This window comes from Quercus lobata, chromosome 2 (assembly GCF_001633185.2).
Source record: "Quercus lobata isolate SW786 chromosome 2, ValleyOak3.0 Primary Assembly, whole genome shotgun sequence".
NCBI lineage: Eukaryota > Viridiplantae > Streptophyta > Magnoliopsida > Fagales > Fagaceae > Quercus > Quercus lobata.
In genome coordinates, this window is record NC_044905.1 from 86584669 (window position 1) to 86590668 (window position 6000).

Here is a 6000-nt window from a genome sequence, read left to right on the forward strand (position 1 = left end):
TTTTATTGCCTTTATATCCATAGTCCAACTCCTCTAGTTAATGGAGTGGTTAGGCCAGTTTTGGAGCATATTCATGTTAAATCCTATCAATTAAATATTCAAGTTCAAAAGCAAAACCCATCCCAGAATGATTTTAAAGTGCAAATAGAGAATTCTTCTTCCTAGTGTTAAATTTGAAAACTTCAACATGTAAGCAACCCTAGATTTAGAAGTAGAAAATTAGAAATATCGTATCATTCATGTGCATAGGTCAATGGATGACTTTCTTCTATTGTTTTCACTTCCTCCTTTTGGAGTAATAATACTCCACTCATTATTTGAAGTTAGGACATTAGAAAAACTTGTGCAAAGCACAAACTTTTTATTAAGACAAGCATGAAGCATCCAAAGAATTTTAAAAGAAATAAATAAAAAGCCCTACAGCTAGCAATCATCCACGAAGTTCTGATGCCAAAGTGACGAATCTATATCTTTAATTAATTGATATAGGGAATGTAGTAGAACAATCCATTTCTCATCAAGAATTCCAGTTTAATGATTCTTATGGACAAACTATGTAGCCCGTAAATGCAGCTATCGTAGACTTTTTTTTTTTTTTTTTCTGCAAAGCTTAAGAATATTTCATATAATGCAAACATAAAGGTCATTCTAATTTTTTATTCTTTGAACTAAGTTGAACAGAGCTTTGAAATTCGAATTTTTGATCTTTTTGATAATCAATTCATGAAGAAGTTATTAGTAAATAATTGGATCCAGAAGAATCGAACCCAACATTTCTTATCCTTATTTGAAACTTTATTGGTTCATTTAATTTCTAAGTATCTAAACCTTCCTTGAAGCACACTGTTACATTATCTGTTCATTTTTCTAATGTTAAATTATATTATGTATGTTCTGTTAGTCTTGTATAATAATTTAATAAAACCATAAATTCCTACATGTCACCACCTTCCAGGTGATGCATGGCTACCTAGTTTATGCTCTTTGGTTAAGGAAAACGATTTTTAAATTTTTTTAAATGGCTGTAGTTTTTTTTTTTTTTTTGTTGGGAGATCCAATGGGTGTAGTTGATACATGGCCATTGAAGAAAAAAGGAATGATTTATATATATATTATAAATAAAATAAGATAAATTTAATAAAGAAAAGAGGGTGTAAATGAAGGCCACTAAGGGAGGGTTTAGAATAATGAATTGTAGAAGAGAAATATTGAATGATAGAAATAAATTGAAAACTGTGATTTGATGGAGACAATGGCATTCACAAATAGTAATGGCAGAATAAAAATCCTGTGGCTATTACAAAAATCGTACCTAAGAAGTATTTGAACTTAGCATCTTCTGCCAAAAGCCTTATAGCTGAATTGACACATCTCCATGTACAAAGTGCTTGGAGGTTTAGGAAGGAAATGTTCAAACTGCAGGGTTAGCAGCATGTTGTAATTATCTCTAAAAAATTTAGCATATTCTAAATAAGGTTTTATGCAATTCAGACATATATAGCTCATACTCTCTTATCCTAAATATTATGCCATGTGATTGTGTACAATATATATAAACTTTTATTACTATATATCAATACTATGAATTATTTGACATTTTCTTTAAAATTGACATATTGTTATAGCCTTTGAATCCAGCCTTTTCACATATGCATCATGCATAGACATAGGATGGGATCAATTTAGCTCAGTCTTCGAAGGAAATATCCGTAAAAAAATTGTGGTCCTTACTGGGCTTTTTATAATAAAGTAGGTTCAGGCTTGTAAAAGTAACTATTATATAGACTTCTTTCATATAACACTTTTGGCCAATCTAAACTGCGTGAAGACTAATGGTCCATTTGGATTGAAGGAGAGGGAGGAGAAGTAAAGTAGAGTAGAGTAGATTTAGTACAAAATTAGTTTATTTTTAGTCAATTCTATTTTACACCCCTCCACTCCTTCTCCTTCCCCCCTCCATCTAAACAGGCCATAAGTGTGAGTTTGGATAGCGCGTTTTGCGCTATTCAGTGTGGCTGAGTTTTTTTTAGTGGGTCCATAGGCACTGTTCATGGGACTCATAACTTGGGAAAAATGTAAATTTAACTTTAAAACTGGGTCCTACGGCATTATTTATACGTTTAAAAATTATTTTACTACAGTATTTTCAGTTTTCAGTAATAAGCGCTATCTAAACAGACCCTAACAAAAACTCCTAACCGAATATGAATTCAACAGAAAGAGACCCACATATATATATATAAAGATTTCTGTAAAATTATATTAATGCACCACCCTTTGTTTTATGATGTGAACTTCTCCAGAAAACAATTTTGACCTTTTTTTTTTTTAATAATATTTATGGTGAATTTAAGAACTCTTTCTTATGGATTTAAGGGTTTGCATTTAGCTCAAAGGTGGATCCGGGGTAGTTGCCCCTTGGTCCACCCAAATTTACTTAGATATTTACTTATTTGTCATATTACTTAACGAGTTTGCTACTTAGCTCCAATCATATGCCTACACTAAATAACAAGAATATGAGGAAATAGAGCTCAAGGGTAATTATTATTTTGTGATTTTCAAGTTTTTTGTCCTTTTTTCAATTTGTTCCCTTCCCTCCATATTGCTGGCACATCTTAATTTTTGTATTTCATTTATTTTCTTGTTCTGTTTCATGCATGGATTTGCTTCATGTATTTCTTTTTCATTTATAAAATAATCATTGGACTATTATTATTTTTATATGCAAACTTCATTAAATATAAAAGAAAAATATAATTGTTCATAGTCTATCAATGTGTTTTAAATCTCAAAATATATAAAAAGGAAAAACAAAGATCAAAAAACGAATAAGTAAAGAAGCACAAGTTTTAATTGAAAAGATTGAAAAGAATATTATTATCGCCTTTGAAGTGATAAAAATGATAAAAGAATCACAAATTTCTAATTTTCAAGTGTATATAAGCCCAAAAATTTTTTTTAAAAAAAATTACAATACCATATTCATTTGAATTGTACTCGAGTTGTCCAACTACTAAAATCTTTTATGACAATCGTAAATGGAATTTTTAATGAAAATTTTTTTTATTCATTTGTAAATAAATTCCTAATAGAAAAATACAGTATAACAAATATACTAATGTTATTTTTGTGTCTGTGTTAGTGTGTGTAGGGGCAAAGGCCCCAAATCATGTAATGGGTCTTGGGCCCCATCCGGGACGATTAACAATGTCCGAGGAGAGGAAATGGATGCCAAAAGGATTTCCAACCCAGCTCTCATAGACAGGGGGACATTTGAAGGACGGTCCGAGGAGGAATGCCTCCTCGAACGTGATGAGTATGGCTCAAACATGCACTCTGTCTACTAGAAGGACCCACTCCTACAGACATTAGTAGTAGGGATGCGTCCCACAGACCCGCAGGAAAGAAGGAAACGTAAAATATCCAAGGAGAGGCTGCTGCTACCGCATTAAATGCGTTGCAGCTACTTTTCTGACCGCATTAATGTGGAGAGGACCTGTGAACAGTGCTGCCTTGGCCACCACAACTCACAGAAAGCTGAAAGGAGGTGTCCGATGGGACAAGCACTCAAGTAAGGATCCAGATGTTCAACAAGTGTAAGACTACGATAGTTTCAAGAAGACTATATAAGAAGGGGATCCCCATGAGGAAGGGGACGGAGAAAAAAGAAGAGAGAATACTGTAGCAGTACAAACGACCATAATTTTCAAACAGTGACCGACATATATTCATCTTATCTCTTCAGACTGAGGATCTATGGATACTAAAGTGTTTTACTTGTATTCAACTGTTGTATAGCCCAATACTAACCGATGTCCAATTCGCTAAAACCTAGTTCTACAGCCCACTCTCTACAAATTTATTATTTTTGAGCTTTTTGGACCAAGACCCCATATCTTTTGGGCTTGGGCCCCGAACTGTGACCCTACAGTGTGCATTGCTTATAAATTTTGTTCCCTGAACTTAAATCTTAGCTCTACCATTAGTCTAACTAGAACAAAATCTAAAATATTCACACTTTTCATTGTGTATCAAAAACACATTATTATATTTGAATTTAATTTAGTTAATAATTGAACTCAAACTTTTTTTTTTTTGGAGAAGGTAATTGAACTCAAACTTAAACTTGAAATTTGATGCATTTATAAAATAAAACAAACTAATATAAATAAGATTTTTTTTTCTCCGTTTATAATCAATTAATCCTCACAATATGTGGGATCCACGTGCTGTGTCTGTATGGGAGCAGCTTCTCTGCAATTGACCATAGTAACGTGAGGTCCCCCACCCAATATTGTTAGCGTAGATTAATAAGGAGCACAACGATATATGGTTCATGTTAGCAAAGTGAAGTACATATAGCTATCTTATACTTGCAAGGTTTTCAGCAACACGCGCACTTACCTCGTTTTCGGTTCTTCGCAATTTTGGTCTTAACCAAAAACAATAACTCTTCAATGTAAGAGAATAGAAGATAAATTTAAAAAAAAAAAAAAAAAAAAAAAAAAAAAAAAGAGAGAGAGAGATGGGTGGAGAATATTCTTATGATTTTTAGACCAGACAAAAGGGATATTCAGAAGGACAGATATGGGAGAATATCATGGCACGTGTCACGAGGAGAATCTCTTTCATTTTTTCCTTTACTGCTTTTATTTTTTTCTTTTCATTCACAACAAAAACATACAAAGAGAGAATCTACACAAAAGGTGTGGGTTGGAGGCTTGTACGAGAAGACTGGTTTTAGAAAGTGACCAACCATCATTATTGCATTATCTTTCTTTCTCTCTCTCTCTCTCTGCTCAGGGAATTCGATGCAGTTTCTCGGACTTGCACCTTTAACTTTCATGAAAAAGGTGTTTCTTACTGCTAAGATATACTCCATCAACTGGCTGCAAATGGGTCGGACCAAGCTGCCCTGTTCATGCACCAAATTTCTTGTTACCTCAAGGAAAGCATGGTACAGAGGAAAAGTGATTCTCTCTACTTCAAATTTTGATCTCCATCTCTAGTTTATTTTATAGTTAAAAGATTAAATTTATAAATCTAAAAATATAGAGTTATGATCAAATAACGTGCATATTTTATGGGTTCAATTAATGTGAGTCTTGAGAGCATTCATTAATTATTTATTTGAAAAAATTTTATGAAAAAAAACTGAAAAAGCTATAATAAAAAAATCAATTTTTTTTTTTCATTTTTTCATAAAAAATTTTCTAAAAATTTATTAAAATTCATATTTTTATTATAGTTAATGTTTGTTGGAAATTATGTGTTCATGAAAACAAGATTTCAGTTATAATTTTGAAAAAGTGAAATCATATCTTGAAAAAATGATTTTACAATTTAACTAAAATCGTGTTTTAAACACACAATTTCAGTTGATGTAGTGTACACACATCGTACACATAAGTGTATAATTAACGGCGCTTTTTTATTATAGAATATTTGTGCCGTGGACTTTATTTTTATTAACGTATTGATAAATATGATTGAATTTCAATATATAATGTCTGTTTTATGGTAATTGATTATTCTTTATCATCTGACAAATGTACCAATTGATTTTTAATTTAGTCGGAGTCCAAACTTCAAATCTCTAATTCGATGACAAGATACTCTACTTATTAAACTAACTTGATTTAAAAAAATAAGTTAAGTTAGATACCGTTGTAACTAAACTAAATAGACTTGAATAAACAATTTAGTTTCATCCCATCGCTCTTCCAGGAAAACATAAAAGTACTAATTTACCAAATTTTCAAGCAAAAAACAAAAGCTATATAGCTCCAAATTAGATGCTTGTGCTGTTCTAGCATATTATATGCTCAATTATGTGCATATGCATGTTTACTATATTCTAAGTTCGATGCTTTATTTGACATTGTGTTTGCATGGTGCATGCTAAAAATATGACTGATTGGCTAGCAGAAAGAAACCAAAAAGAAAAATTAAAACATTGACTGATGAAATCCATGCCCGTTTCCAAAGATGAACACA